This window comes from Dipodomys ordii, unplaced genomic scaffold, assembly GCF_000151885.1.
Source record: "Dipodomys ordii isolate 6190 unplaced genomic scaffold, Dord_2.0 Scaffold62, whole genome shotgun sequence".
Classification (NCBI taxonomy): domain Eukaryota; kingdom Metazoa; phylum Chordata; class Mammalia; order Rodentia; family Heteromyidae; genus Dipodomys; species Dipodomys ordii.
The window spans coordinates 2,792,604-2,809,730 of NW_012267278.1; the positions used below are offsets into that span (position 1 = coordinate 2,792,604).

Here is a 17,127-nt window from a genome sequence, read left to right on the forward strand (position 1 = left end):
TTACACTCCTACCAACAATGCAGTAAGGTTCCCTTCTGTCCACATCCCCTCCAGCATCTGTTGTTATTAGAGTTCTTGATTATAGCCATTCTAACTGGGGCGAGGCGGTATCTCAATGTTGCTTTGATTTGCATTGATTATAGCCATTCTAACTGGGGTGAGGTGGTATCTCAATGTTGTTTTGATTTGCATTGATTATAGCCATTCTAACTGGGGTGAGGTGGTATCTCAATGTTGTTTTGATTTGCATTTCTTTTATGACTAGAGAGGTTGAGCATTTCTTTTTATTTGACTGTGGCATAAAGAAGTCCAGTGCAAACATGGTGATGGTCTATCCATTCACTCAGTTCTTCATCACCTTTGGCTCCAAGGTCGGAACCACAGTAGGAAGCTGTTTGGAAAGCTGCTCTACCTCACTGTTTGATGTTCCTCCACCCCCACGGTTTTTCTTACCCTTTCCCCCTCCTCACTAAGTCATCTCTGCCTTTCTTTGTTGCATTATCACTTGATAAGAGCTTGACATAACACATTTTCAAATTAGAGCATTCTCTTTTCTGTTGGATCCATAAAAGACCAGTTTTTTTTAATAAATAAAGAAGCAGCCTTTGATATTTTAGAGGATAGAGATGATTCTATTAAGAGAGTGCATAATATAAGTTTAGAATAATCGATAACACCTTGACTTAATTAACATGGTGAGATTGCAGGTAAGACCAAGGACAACCCAATAATGAGATTTAATTTTCCACAATGACATCTCATAAGCAATAAGTCTCTTTAGCTAGTATTTTTAAAATAGGTCTTGACCTATTAGAGAGTACCATTCAACAACTTTTAATGAAATACAAAACAGCACATTACATAGAAAAGTCAGTATTATCTCATCAAACGTTTTCAGTTTTAATAGATATGCCCTATTTTTTGTGTTCCAAAACTCAAACATTTCTCCCATTTTAGCACTTATGAAATCATGATGCATTTTACATTCTTGTTAGCCAGGTTATAGTTATGACATCACTGTGTGAAAATCTGTTAACACTGACTGGCAAAACCAAGAAAATGCCAGCATCAAAGTAACTTAGAATCAATGAAAGAGAATGTAAGTATACATGCATGCATGTATACAAAATTACAAAGCAAAATGAATTTCTTACTACATGTTAATGGTAAATAAAAGTTTTGAAAAATGACATACTGAGCCATTTTATAAAGTTCATATGTACAGTTACTAAACAGTGATAATCCCAGAAGACTGGGATTTCTGTACTCTTCATGCAATCTTAATTACAATTCTTCTCTTCTGAACTGAGAGCACTCATCAGAGCTGATGCATCTGTTATGTATGTGTCCCTCACTAACTGAGTGAATGATCCCCGAAAGTCACCTTCTGTTTAGGACCACAGTTTTTCTCATCCATAGCAGAAAGAAGTTGAAGTGCTCTCGTATCACTTTACATTTTAACAGCAGGCATTAAAATCTTCAGAGTCCACTGGCCTCAGCGTTTCTATAACCCTAAGCTCTACCTGTCAATCTCTCTACTTCTGCCTCCTTTAGTCCTTGCAGGTTTGTTCATAAAACTATCCAAAGACAAAATGATGTCAAAATCACTTTTAAAGTCATGTTACTTTGTTTCAAGTATTCCTATAAAGTTTAAAATGCTTCAAAATGTTAAAATGCAATGCAGAAATTACACTAAGCATTTTACATTTTTTTAAGGTGTGACTTATGGGGTCCTCATTCTTAACTCATTTCCATTTTTGAGCCTTGTTGTCCTTAGCTTTCATATACCCAGCACATTTCCTGAATTTACATTTTGGTCTCCAACTTAGCATGCATTCACTGATACCTAGGGCCTGGTCCCCTGGCCTGGGAAAGTCAACCAGGTCCAGGTAAGTCAAGTCCTTGGTTCTGCTCACACACACACATGTTGCAACATGCCTCACATCCTAACATTTACTTGTAGGACTCTCCTATTCAACTATAGGAGCCTTAGAGGCAAGCCTCCCTCCTTATTCAACTTTGAATCCCTACAAAGACACATCCCTTTGTATGATTGGCAAGCTGTGAATGTTCCATGCTTGCTGAACAAATGAGTAAGTGAATAAAAGAAGGGCAGGAGGTCAACTTCCCCATAAGCACAGGCATTCTTAAAAGAATAGGCAGAATTTTTTGAAATGTGCTGCTTGTATGTGTAAGTATGCACACACATATGCATGTATTTGTAGATGCCCACGTTGGTACTGGGGCTTGAACTAAGTGCTTCATACTCTCACATAACTTACTTCATTATGGCTAGCACTTGACCACTTGAGTCACATCTCCAGTCCCAGACAGACATTCTTCAAGCAGAAACAACACAGATTTCATAACTCCATAGCACTCATCCCTGGGACAATCCTAACCTCTGGAAATACCAATGAACAGCTGAGTCATATATTTGTTACAAAGATACTGATCTGTACATATAATGCATCCTCCATTTTCTCTCCAGCCCTTTCTCCTCCACATTTTCCAGTAGCTTAGCTCGAGTCAAAGAGTGTGGGCCAAACTATTCCTGATTCTGCCTAGCAATTATCTCTAGCTGGTCATTCTAGCTAGGGTCATTCTAGCCTTTGGATCCAAAAGGGATTACCCTAAATAGAGGCAACCAATTTTCCTGACCCTCTCTAGGAATGGAGAGTAGATTCCCCCAAAGTGGGCTGCCCAGGGGGAGCCCATCTCTCCATAGCTGGTTTAGTGCAACAACATGGCCATGGAAATCATTGACAGGCCCTTGATGAGGGAACAGGGGATGGCGTCCTCACTGTGGCAGACATTTTATTCAATATATCAGTCCTTCTTCCTACAAACATAAAAAAAAAAAGAATTTGGAGTCTGTATCGCTTTTAGTAGCCATTGGCCAAACATTTAAGAAATATTTGGCTCTAAAAATATCAAATATCTCCTTATCTAGAGCCGAATTACATGATCATAAGGATTAAATTTAACTTATATTTACTATGTGCTAGATCACTGAAGAAGATATGTAAAGAAAGTGAGCAAAGAAGCTCGAATAAGAGAGGGAGTTGTGCCTGTGGGAGATGGAAATGTTAACTCCAGCTCCATCTTCATTTACTTTTGTGCATTTAATTTTCTTCTTTCCTCATATTGAATGCTAAATACCATTCTAAGTGAAGGCATCTAAACTTTTTGTCCAATTCTTTCTGAATTTGCAGTTAATTCTGATGGTCTTGATTTAAACTTCAATGTATCTAAATAGTTTCTATGAGTTTTGTACTAGAATTTGGTAGTGCGTCTCTTTGTAATTAATCATCTGAAGTTTTTCTTTTTGAAGGAAACTAAAAATGATTTCATTGATACAAGACATTTTCTGGTGCCGAAGAGCATAAGATTGGGGATTTTTCTTTTCAGTCAGAATTGACTTGAAGTGTGTTTTGAAGTTCCATACAGCAGTGATGTCCACCTTCTTCAAATTTGTGTCACAAATTACTTAAGTGTTCTCTCTCAATGGGACCACCTTAACCAAAAGTAAGTCATGGACCTGGGATGTAAGCCTACCTTCTCTCTCTTCTATTCACCTGAAATAGTAAACATCATCTCTCATCCACTGTGCAGTACAAATGTTTCCCCCACAAGGCTAATGTGTTAGAGGTGTAGTGCCCAGGGTGGTGCTATTGGGAAGTGGTGAGCCAAAATAAACCTCTCTTCATTATAAAATGATTAGCTCAGGTATTTGTAATACAGATGGAAAACTGACAAATACAAAGGGAAAATATTTTCCCTACCCAGAAATTCATGAACTTGAACCCCAAAGCATGACATCTGAATATCTTAACTTCAAGAGCAGGAACAGCATGAAACTGCTATCCATGACCATTAGCAACTCGCTTGCATTTCCAGGGCTGCCTCTGTGAATTAATATATGCACTGTACGTTAAACCATCTGCCACAGAGTTTGACCCGGTCTTTCTCTGAGGTGGTCAACTGCAAAGGTTACCCACTGAATGTAAGGAGACAGGGCACACTTAAAAAACATTTATCATGACCAGGTCTTTTGTTTTATCGTTGGTTCTTTTGTGTGTTTGCAACCCTTTGTTTCCCATATTTGTATAAGCTTGAAGTTTAATTAAAATATATTTATTACCCAATGTCAACTCTTATAAAGTCTAGCATTAATCCTTTATAAAAAGCAAGTTAAAGAATGAATTACGTGTTTCCTGTTTAAAAATAAAAAGGATGTATCTTGATTACCACCATTTTGTTTGACATACTTTTTAGCCCATTTTTAAACATTTTTAATGTAGTCAAGCATTTAAAAGTTGCTTTAAAAAAATTCTAGGCAGGCAACACAATGTGCTCCCTACAAACTAGACCACATTCCTCTTTCTGGAGATGCTGACAGAGTATGAATGTTAAAACTTTCTACTTTCTTGTGATAGTTGACAGCTAAGTGAATGGAATTGTATCTGGTGTCAGGTTACATTATATTTATAATGCAGGGCAGGTTAGCTCCTTATATATTGGGGAGGGCAGATTCTTCAAATGAAAGCAACTTAGAGAAAGTAGTATAGTCCTATCTTTCCTATAAATCTATTTCCAAATAAGTAATCAGTACATGAAGAAAGACTACTCAAAACATATGCCCTTGAGATGGTACACTATCAATTTATCTGTACTGTGAGGAATATCAACTACCCCTTACTCAGTTTCTTAACCTAAGGAAAGGCTTTATTCCTTGTCTTCAGCTGTTTATTTTCCTCAAGGCCTCTGTGGAGGAAATTAGCCAAACTCTAAGTGAATTACTTGGACTTTTGAAAATCCAAACAACTTACCTTACTTTTCACAAGGCTATATTTGGCCATTTTTTATTTGGGCTTATATTTCATGTTCACTCAAGACACAAATGCTGCTGTTTCTCAAATGGTGATCACTGTCCTGTCATTCTCCAAAACTTGGGTTTTCTCAAAATGATTCTAATGGAAACTCACCAATCTCAGATGCTTTGTGCAGGCAAAGCAGGTAAGAATCTTTGGAGGACTGAATCCACCATGTGTTATCAGGTACCTCCAAAGAAGCCAAATATTCTCTATCCCAATTATTTCTCAGGTCTCAGGTATGCTTACTATTTTGAACAATATGTCAGCAGCATTTATTTCTGACACACACTTGGGATCTTCTATGGCACTTCATCTTCTTAGATTGGCTTTAGCTGGTATTTCTTGAAGACTCAAATCACTGTTGAAATTTGCACATATCTCAAAAAAACCTGTTTGACATCAAAACACAACAGAAGACAGGGAGATAGCCTTCTGATAGCCAATGCACATGAAGACATTGGCTTCTCTATTTCTACTTGCTTTTTTTTTTCTGTCCATCATGGGGTTTGAACCCTGGGCCTGGGTGCTGTTCCTCAGCTCTTCAGCTCAAGGCAAGCACTCTACCACTAGAGCCACAGCACCACTTGCAGTTTTCTGGTGGTTAATTGGAGATAAGAGTCTCATGGACTTTCCTGCTGGGGCTGGCTTTAAACTGAAATTTTCAGATTTCAGCCTCCTGAGTGGCTAGGATTACAGGCATGAGCCACCAGCACCCAGCTCTGCTTGCTTTTGGAAATATCATCTGTTTGCCCTCTGTACTTCCCATTGGTCTTTAACATATCTTCTGAGTTTTCTGAGACAGATTTTTCACTTTTCTAAAGGATGCTTTTTTAGCACTAATAAAACTTTCATACTTGTCTGCTTAATCACACCAGCTTTACTGTCCTCTTTTTACTTTTTGTTTTTGGCTCAGAGGTATATGAACCATCTGTGCCTCTAAAACAGTTTGCTTAAATAGCCTCCAGGCAGATTTTATGGTTTTTAAGTTTTTTACTTTAACCTTCAGCCTGCTGTTAGCCATTTTCATCACAGTTTTAAAATCAGCCTCTTTTGGAAACGACTGCCACTACGTGTGGTTTCAGGAGCTACTGGAACTGGAGAGGGGCTGCCACCTCCAGCTGAACTGGAAGTACCTACTAGGCTCATAGCCACCTGAGGCAGGTGCAGGTGTGGCTACTTAGTAGGGGCTAGATCTTCCAACTGGCATCCTGAAGAGCTGGTGTAGGCAACTCTGATTTAGAATATCCATTTGCCATTGGATGCTGATGGCTCACGCCTGTAATCCTAGCCACTCAGGAATCTGAGATCTAAGGATCGTGGTTCAGAGCCAGCCCAGGGAGAAAAGTCCATGAGACTCTTATCCAAAAAGCCAAAAGTAGAAGCTATGGTTCAAGTAACATAACACTAGCCTTGAGCACTAGACTTAGGGATAGCACCCATGCCCTTAGTTCAAAAGCCCCAGGACCAGAACCAAAAATAAAATATAAAATAAAATAAAAATATTTACATGCATGTCTCCCAGTTTGAACTCAGGGAGATAACATCTGAATTACGTCTTGACTGTTTATTTGTTAATACATCCCTACAGAGTTGTCTGTATGCTCCTGGGCACTAAAATTAGATACCAGACTGAAACAAAGAATACAAAGAAAGCAAGGAGAATCTGTACCTTCCCACCACACCATATTGCCACGAGAATTGCCCCCTGTCATCTTGCCTGTAGATTTGCTGTACTGTTGCCATGTGATCTCAGTTATCTGGTCCAGGGACCTGAGTGGCAGTCAGCATTTCTCTATCCTGGAAAGCATCATGGCCAAACTTCCTGCCTACCCTTATATGAATATTAATATAGCTCTATAGCTCTCTCTAAATGTGAAAAAAAGACTTCCCTTCTCTATACCCCATGGGGAAGGAAGGCTGAGGTTGTGCTATGAGGTTTTTTTTTTTCCTTCAAAAACCACATTTGTCAGACAGTAATTACTGCATACTATTCTCTCTCAAATCAAAGCATTTTAGCCCATATTTTCTCTGTGGTCCCTGTTGCTTTTTTGATCATTGAAAACACTTGAGCTCTTACTGTTATTGTTTTTATTATTTCTTTACAAAGTGTTCCTACCTTTAAGAGTTATGAGCTATTAATATACTACTTGAAATGAATTAGCATTAATGTGCTAACATCATGATCCATGGAGCTGAGTAAAAAGTCAGGGATGAGAGGCCAACAGACAAGCAACAATACCCAAGAGAAGGTAAAAATAAATGAATTTCCAGACAAATGGGTAAACGGAGCTATGATTTTGGGAAATACTTTATTTGCTCAATTTTTTTCTTATTTGAAAGCAAAGTGCTACTTTTTTACAAAACCTTGAAATTAGTGAAGAAGATAAGTCAATGCCAGAATTAGAAATCACTCGTCTGTGCCCTCAATCCAGTAGGCCTCCCTTCCTTCTTTCCTTACTTAACAGTTCTTGATCCTTTAGATCTTAGATTTAGTGCACCTTCCTCAAAGAAATTTCCAGACCTTCTGATTAGTCAAACCCCCTGGTTGGAACTCTCCTGACAATGGGCCTATACCATCATAGCACTTGACTTAGTACCAGTTTAATATATATGTTTAATATATATGTTTGAATATATGTCCCCAAAACAGACTGTAAGCTTCATGAGGGCAGGAAACAGGTTGTTGTTAGCAACTCTAAATCCAGTGACTGCCACAGTTCCTGACTCATAGTAGCTGTTCAACAAATATTGGTTAAATAAGTACATAGATTAATTAATATTGTGAAAGCAGCAACTTTCAAAACTGGTTGTTTTTCTTTTGGCCACCTGAGCTTGACATTCAGCTTCAGAGTAAATCACAGTTCTTTCCCCTCTGCTTAGCACATTGTTTCCAGCTATAGAATAGAGGATTTCCGTGGATGAGGCAGTGAGCTCTTGATGGATAATAACAGTCTCATCTTGTCAAACATCTAGTCCAAAGTGTTTGCCTTTTACTGTCCAACATGGTCCTTGACCAATCTCTCCCAGGCTATTTACGTGAGTGAAAGTACATATAGAGGGAAATACCAGGAGAGTCCAAGGAAGGGGTGGCATTGTCCAAAAATAAATGTATTCTTGACTTATGTAACTGTAACCCCTCCATATGTCACCTTTATAATAACATCAAAAATGGTAATAACAAAAACTAATAATACAAAAAAGTACATATAGGCAGGCAACAAGTTTCAACTGTACCATTGTTATTATCCATAGATAGAGATATCTAATATCTAACTACAAATTGTTTCGGTTCTATATCGTCCAATATCCTACAGTCCAAAAAGGGTAGACAGAGTCAAAACTAGTCTAGTACCAGTAGTCAGTCACATATGTCCTGGTACTAGAGCCAACATTATAAAAATTGGGTTTCTCAAATAACTAGTAGAAGAGGTAGCTCAAGTAAGCAGCCTAGAATAAGTGCTAAATACATTTCTATCTTTCAATCTACACTTGGATTCCAGGTTAGTTCTACATAATAAGGATAGACATGATACATTCATTGTGTAAAGAATTCAACTTGAAATAACCTTGAGATCACCTCTCTTTTTTCCAAAATGAGATTTTGCCTGTACCTATCATCAGCTATCACTCTTATCAAATCCTTTTTTCAATAGTTCCCAGACTTTAATTCTCGTAGTTACCCTTCCCCATGAAGCCCATAGGATTTAGAGGAAAATGAGGTCAACAATAACATCAGAGGGAAGTCCTCATTGGCTCAAAATAATGAGAACATTATATTGCTTTGATCACAGTCCCACATTCAAGCATAAATATGAGATATAAGCACAGACAATAAGGATCAATTCCAAGACTATTTTCTGACATGCTACGACAAAAGCACTTATTCCTTCAGATCTGACCAAGGAAGCATATCACCTTGACTACTCTAACAAGTCACCCTATGAACCTTTAGGAAGCTAGCCTTGGAACACAGCCAACACTATACAAAGACAGAAAGAAATGGCACCACAGTACTACCCCTAAGTATATATTAACTCAGGACCTTGTAAGTCCATAAGAGAAAAAAATGTCTTTTATTATTTGAGCCGGTTTGAGTTGACCATTCTGTTACTTGCATTCAAAATTTTGATACACTTTATAAGTAACTATCAAACTATGACTTACTTTCAGGTAACAAAAACTTCAAATTAATCTTTCTGCCCAAATACAGATCCTTCAAAGATACCATTGCCTTTTCAGCGTGCTATCTCTAAGAGCTTGAAAAGACCTATAGATGTGATAGGTCTCCCACACAAAAGCTGTGTTCGAAGTGAAGCTTGCTTTTAATGCTCAACCTCCCTACTAGGGATCGGGATAGACAGGCCCTATCTATGCTATAGAAAAAAATCACTGTTGAAATATTTAACCAACAATATCTACCTTGGTTCCTTTCTTCTCATTCCATAACCTCCTCTTATTGAAAAGAGAGAGAGAGAGAAGCACTAAATTGGTTCACCATGCTTTTGCTACTGAGAAAATGTTCATAACTACTAATAAATAATTCAGAGACTAAGGTATTTTTACTTTTCTATTACCAGACACACCTAACTTTGATGGGAATTCTGACATCTTTCTTACTGTGCAAATCTACTTTATATGCAGGATCTTAAATGTTTTACTCTCTTAAAGTAAGTCCAATAAACAATAAATACCATGTAATTTCACCACTTTGCATAACAACTTCCAGTAGCTGACATCAGCTTATTATGATATCTAAATTTTCACCTCTCCATGATTGGGCCCTACTCAGAGCCTCATGTTCACTTGGCTTGCTTGTTTAGCTGGTGCTTTAATACTTGAGCCATGTCTCCAGTCCTACTCTGCTAATTATTTTGGAAAAAGAATCTCATGGACTTTTCTGCCTGGGATGGCTTCTAAAACATGGTCCTCTAGATCACAGGTTCCTGAGTACCAAGGACTACAGTGGTGAACCACCAGCACCCATCTAAGATAGTTTTCTTTTTAAAACTTGGCTAAAACAGGTAAATTTCTCTTGTCTTTCATATTGACAGTACAAATACAGAACATACAGGTGATCACAGGAGGTATTAGAGCCTTCAAAGAACCTTAGAAAAGAAAATTCAATATGTGGTCATAAAACTGCTTACCACATTTTAAATGCACATTTTTCTATCAAGATGGACTTTGTAAAAGGGTGACAACGATCAGGATACATTGTACTCATAAACTGACATGTTGAAGTGAAACTCCTTTGAGCAGCTACTTAAAAATGTAAATAGACTATACAATAAGATAACATTTATTGGATCCACATAGGAATCACCATGTTCTCACAGAGTATTTGGCAAGAGGCCTGTTTAGGAGAATTTTACTGCAGAACTCCTATACCAACTGAGTCCCCCAAATATGCTTATGGTAGTAGAATCTAGCTCTTAATGCTAATTAGCTAATTAAGAAAGTTAAACATTAAGGAATTAAAACATAGGTAATTTTAAAAATAATTTTAATATTTTAAAAGAAAATGTACATTTGTGGGATTCAATTGGATGCAAAATCTTTCATTTATATCATAAATTCTACTATTTCTGTGGAAAAATAACCATTTCAAAGTCAAGGTAGTTGTTTTCTACAATTAAAAGCAGTTAAATACTTTTAAATACATTTTAGCATACTGATAACGGAATTCTCTTTCATGTCTCCAAATCTCTCTCATAATTCACTATGTTTCCAAAGCACATTTGGAAGTAAAAAAAATTCATATCTACTAACTATATTCCTCTATTTGAAGATGAATTAAGCAGAAAATACATTAATATCTGAATTTTTAATAGAGTGGTTAACCCTTACCATAGAAAACTAATGAGAAATATTTTAACATGGAAGCATTAATCAGGGCTCTCCAACCCTATGTAATTTGACATTTTTAAGGACTTAATCATGAGAGGATTTAATTCTCTTATTCTCTTATTTACTTTTCAGGTGAGTTGCAAAAGCTATCAAATGTTAGGATAAATGTAATTCCTGAAGGAAACCTTGCTTTGAATAACATGCCATAGCTTAAAAATAGTCTTCATAGAAGTACTACTGAAACCATGTTATCCTTTGGGTCAAACTTAAGTTTTCAAACATTAAGCAAGTATCAACACAGACTTGATGAGTCCCAGAGCCTGAATCACGCTAGCCCTCTGTTATGAGACAACACAAATTTTGGGAGGTTGTGAATACAGGATACAGACTTCCAACCCCATCCATTGATTATTTCTATCTTTGCTAAAAACTACAGGTGTTTCATTTAACTAGAGTGCTCAGTACATGGAAGCAGAGTCCAAGCATCTTTTATGGATTAATGATTGATCTGCCGTCTTGGGCTTACAGCTATACGCAGTCTTGGCCCAAAGCCTATGTTTACAGAGAATGCAACAGACTGATGCTTGTAACTCCAAAGCCAGTCTGTCAGCAAACATTAGCCTCCACTGTGTGCACAGCCACCCTACAAGTAAATTGTAACATAGGTAATTTCTGGAATTTACAAACTACTGAGGCAGAAATTCAACTGTACTCTGCAGCAAGGTTTCCTTTGTTCCATCCCAATTTGTGATAATATGAACTAAGAGCAAATAGTGCAAAGAACAAAGAAGTAAATGTGGCTTCTCCAGTTGATACTTTCACTTATGTGTACAAAAGCTATCCAGGGGTATTGAAAAAGTGGAAAACTAAAAATTAATGGCAGGTATGCTTATAGCCTGGATCTGCTGTCTATAGCCCTCTTGAGTAAACTAGGTTTTAGAACCTGACATCTCAGATGTGTATGAGAGATTTCGGATTCAATCCATTAATCAAGGCAAGCCACCTGACCTCTAATGCATGCACTTATTTGGATATTCAACATGTTAAACACAGCTTGAATTAACAGAGTATCACTCATCAATCCCAGAAAAATGCATAATCATTTTCTTTTGTTTTCTCTGGACAGCTCATCCAAAACTCCTCAAATCCTCTCCCTCTTCTGGTTATTAATAAGGTATCGCAGTGCCTTCCTTTTTAAGTCAGGCACAAGAGTAACTCAGTCCTGAATACAGCCTGGAATAAGCATATGAAAACAACCCTTGAGATCATTCTTTTAATGCTCACTCTTCATACTGAACAATGTTAGAGGCAAGGTGAGAAATTTGGCGATGCAAGTGACAGAATCAATAAGGAAGAATGTACAACTCAAATAAATAGATCCCTTCCCAATCATTTGTTTACTGAACTGTGGGCTGCCCACATAGACAGTTAGACTATGGACCCCAAACCTGAACATTCATCACTCTGTAGCAGCAGCAGTCACCAGGACACAATGTCGCTGATGCAATCTGACACTGTGGTTAATGTTAAAAGGGATCGTGCCTCTCAGATGGATTGGATAATTACCAGCAGTTCAGATGAGAAAAAGTTGATTTAAGTGAATAGCATTAGCTATCACCAGGATGCCTAGAGATTTACTGTGTCTGAAATTAACATTCCAGCATACATGGCCATAAGCCTGTGTATTGATCCTCAAATGACCGGATTCTGATCAATGAAAGTCTTCCTACATTCCTTCCACTCATTGGAAAGAAATTTTGGACACACAATGGGACTGGCAGGTAGTTAGACTTTTAATCATTTCCTCCCTTTCAATTTAAAATATCTAATAACACATTCTGGGTAACAGATTTGAATTACCTCTCTGCTCCCATACACACATACCGTACAATTTCCCCAAATGAAGGGCATTAAAAAAACAAAACAAAAAAATGGAAGTGTCTGCTAATACTTTCTTTTAGTACAAACCCATCTGCCCCATTCTGTTTGTGTTCCAGGTAAGTTAGATCAGTATTCCTCAAATAGTATTCAAATGTTTGTATAAATATGAAGGTCGCATACCCTAATGTCTGATGGCTTCCTACATAGTGAGTTCCACCCACCTGCAGAAGTATAGCTCTCTGGCTTTCCTCAAGAGTCTGTGTTTTATACTTGAAGCTGACCTACACCTTACTTCACCAGTCAGAACTTCCCTTCACTTTCCCCATTCCCAATGCATTTCCCAGAGCTAACATTTTTCCTCCTCTGCTATTGCTTTCCACAGACTCTCACAGAAGCTCAACAATATTCCATTCCATATGTCAAAATATGAGATAACAAGAAAACAGTTTGGTTTGTTGTTCTTTTCCCAGAGCTTCCTAAGGACACCCCGGTTTGCCATGTCTGGCGGGAACTCAGCCACTGACCTGCAAACTAAAGCCTTGGGATAAGGAGACCACATCATATGCAAGGCCTTGAGCAGGCCTACATCACTGTTCCAACAGACACTGCAGAGTTAAGGCCACCATCCTGCAGGCCAAGGTTTAAGTAGACAGACCCACCAGGCTTGCTGGCACCCAATAAAAGCAAGAAAAACCCTGGGCCCACTGGCCTCATTTACTTGTGGATCAAGAATATGTACAAGTAACTAACAAAGTAAGCCTGAGGCCTGAACTTCAGGTAATCAGAAGACATTAATTGCAAGTAATTTCTTAATGCCCTCTCCAACCTTCATGAATGATAGCTATTTTGCAAATTAAATCTTATAGGTGTTTAAAGGGAAAAAAGTAGACAGGTTAATCACTGAATTACATGCCAATTGTTGCTTTTTTTTTGCACCACTATATTCTATAATTAAGTTTGAAACCAAGAAATCTTACCTAGAATATATCCAAGTTTAATCAAAAGACAAATACTCTATGTCTAAGTAAAATATAATTCCAACTATCATGAAAATACGTAATAATTAGCAATGAGATCTTCCAAAAGAGATCTCTAAATAAAAGATTGCTATTTCCAGAATATAGTTGGACAGTAAAAGAAATGTTTATTATAATATAACATTTTCCTTTTGAATATCTGTGATTATTTCAATTATTTGGAAAGCATCCTTTGCAAATGTTTCTGTCTATATAATCCTCTTTTTTGAAATAAACACTCATATCCATATCTGTGTATATCCCTGTAAGGAACTTCTACATCGTCTACTGGGAATAGCAATGTTGTAATATGAAGATGTACTTCTATTTATTATAGGATGGGGGAGCAAAATGTTGATGCTCCTAGGAATTTGTGTTTATTCCTAAGTAATCAATGCTGTTCATCTTCAGAACATTACAAACTTTAGATAATCATCCTTTTCCTTGCCTATGTTGGCCATTTTGCTTGAGTTTTTGACTACCTGTTTGAGTTCTGGATATTAGTTTAGACAACAGGATCTTTCCTATGCAAATGGAAAAAGATCAAATACAGTCTAGGTGGAAATGAGTATTTGTGGAATTGTTACTCTCATTTTAGAGAGATAATAGTTACAGAGTATATCTTCAACACCTATATTGTGCAAAGTAAAATTAGTGTCAAAAGATTTGGGCAGTTCTGCATCTCTTGCAAAATTGCTAAGGCTTTGCAACTTTCTAACTCCTAGGAAGGCTAACCAGTGAGCTAAAGGTGTTCTTAGTTCTTTCTGTACCTTAAAAAGGTACAGGTACAGCAGGTCATAAAAATGTCTCAAAAGGGGCCTGAGAAAAGAATAAGTCCCCTGAAAATCCTCTGGTGTCTCAAATAATGAGATTGATATCCCATTGTTCATCCAATGCTCATACATTTCATAAGCTTTCCCCCTCCACAGACTCTGGTTCAAAACTTTTGAGCCAGCAAGTGAGCCTTATGGAAATCAGGACTCTGCCAAATATATTATGCATTACCACTATACATTTCTCAGAGCAGCATCCTGAAATGTGTAAACTTGTAATTAGTTAGATTCCTTATGAATACAGCTGTGACTCACAGGTCTCTCCCAGCAGTTTTTAGCAGAATCAGTTTGCAAAATGCCTATGTACTTGTAGCAATCCAAATGACTCTTAAGCAGAAATTTAAATACAATTTAAGAAATACATCCTACATGCTATAAGGGGTTAACCTGGCTTCCACTGCTCATACCTTACTTCCTAGTGCCAGGGTTTGTGAGAGATGTGACATTTTCAGCCTATTCCATTCAACAGAAGAAAGGCTTCAGAAAGAAATAAAATTTAAAGAGTTCATTTCAATGGATCTTCATTTTGAGAGTTGAACTATTTTTTGTCCTTGGTTTTTGTTGTTGTTGTTCACTTGTTTTTGTGTGTGTTGTTGTTGTTGTTGTTGTTTGTAGCAAAGCAATGTCTGCCTCTCTACCCAAATCTCTGTGATGGGAAAGTGCAGTACCACAGGCACAGCTGTCCCATGTATATTCACAAATGCAGGTGTTGCTTAGACACAAAAGAGAGGTCAGTGGAATGCTACTCCTAATTAGCTACCTTTTCTACTAGGATTTTCCTTTGTAAAGTTATGCATGCAATTGGGGTTCAACTTAGAGACCATTTTTAGAACCCAGCATGCTATCCAGCAACAAATGGCTGCCATTACAAGCATAATTTGCAGCATAGTTAATTTTACACGGTTTAAAAAATCTACTCTATACCTAAAATAAAATTCTATTCTGCACAGGTACCATTTACTCTATAATCTATCTAGTTTCAATATTTAAAACTACAAAATTTAACAAGGAAAAAAGGCTTGTTATAGAGAAGAATATTTCCTTTTTTCCAAGATTAAGACCTCATCTATAATGATGAGGACCAAGGACTTTGTTAAATGATACAAGAAAAGAAGTAACTATTTGTTATTGTCTTCAGTGGGAAACAGTTTGGAGCTTATTACTGCAGTTCTTAGTAATGGCAGTGTAGAGGCTGATCTAATATGAGCCATTAAGAAATCTAAGCCTTAAATGAAATGACCACAAAATACTATCAGTTAACAGAAATGCAGCAGCTGTACATGTTAATTGTAATACAATATAATATTGTTTCTGAGATGGGCACTCATAAAATTAAAAAATAAAGAATCCAGCAGGTGATGTGACAAGCTTATTTCTCTATTTGAAAAGAAAATGAACAGGCATAGCACGGCAAGTGCTAGAATGTAAAAATAAGAGTGAAGATGACAGAGAAGACAGGTATTGTATGTGTACTAATGGGCGACAGAAAAGCAGGCAGCCACCGGCTTAACAGAAAACATTTGAAACTCCTAGTTTTTGCAAAAGGCCAAAGACCTACCCCAGTAGCTCCTGGCAGAAAGTAAAATTTGACGTCCCTCCTCCCACTGTTGATTTTACCTATTGTAAGTATTCCAAATACTATGTCTTAACCTGGCTCCCAGTTGTCCATTTTTCAAAAGTACATACTATGGAAGTTTAAATTCAGTTTGACCTTAAACTTTATAATGACATTTTAAAGTCTACATATTGTATCATATTCTAGACTGTCTTTCCAAATGGTATGAAGTGCCTTTCTTCAAAAGCATACTACAAAGTAAAATCATTTTGCAAATTGTAATATGTACTGACAGGGTTGTGACAAATGTATCTTGCTTGATTTTATTCACTACAGGCAGCCCATCAAGATTCAGACCCTTAACCCTTCCATATTATAGAAAGACAAAAAGCCCTGTTCTATAGCCATCTTCTGTGATGGAATGCAAACTATTTTGTTGTGGTAAGGAGGGCTTTGAAGAAGAAAGCTTTAGACCCACTCCTGGGATTGTTAGCCCTGTGTTCAGCATTCAAAATGGAAGCCTCAGGGTCTTGGAGATCATTTTAATCCCCCCATATTAAAACAAAACGTGTCTCTCTTGTGTCACTTTTCCCAACGTCTCCCCAGCCTCACTGGCCCTTCCTGAGGGAAAGTGAGCGATTGCCTGTCCTCAAAGAATTCCAGAAACCATTTCCTTACTTGCCTCCCTGTTCCGGTGAAGATTATGAGTCTAATTCTTTGAGACTGCTACTAAAATTCCACCCCGCTGAATTCTGCAGCCTAATTCTTTTGGCATTATGGTTTTTGGCAGGATGAATGTGACCCAAATTTGCAGGAAATAATTTACTGCAACAGTGCTTCTTGCAAAGTAGTGCGACCATGATTAGCATTTTCAAGACTGCAAATATGAGACTTTAAAATAGTAAGTGTTTACTTCATGAAAAGATAAATTTGGATCTTGTATTATTGAAATGGAAATGCTTAGCAAAATGTGCATGGATTTATGAATTAAGGATGTTTTACAGATCAATGAAAAGTAACCAAGCACTAGCAATTTATTTTAGTATTTGGTGGCAAAATGCTATAACAGTTCTTTGAGATCTAAAAATTTAGGGGTGCATGTGTGGCGTGTGTGTGTG

The 17,127-nt window shown here is 37.3% G+C and overlaps 1 protein-coding gene across 1 annotated transcript in view; it reads right to left on the bottom strand.

Moving 5' to 3' along the window:
* Sobp (sine oculis binding protein homolog (Drosophila)) overlaps window positions 1-17,127 on the bottom strand; it is a 176,262-nt gene that overhangs the window by 118,196 nt on the left and 40,939 nt on the right. The window lies entirely within an intron of this gene.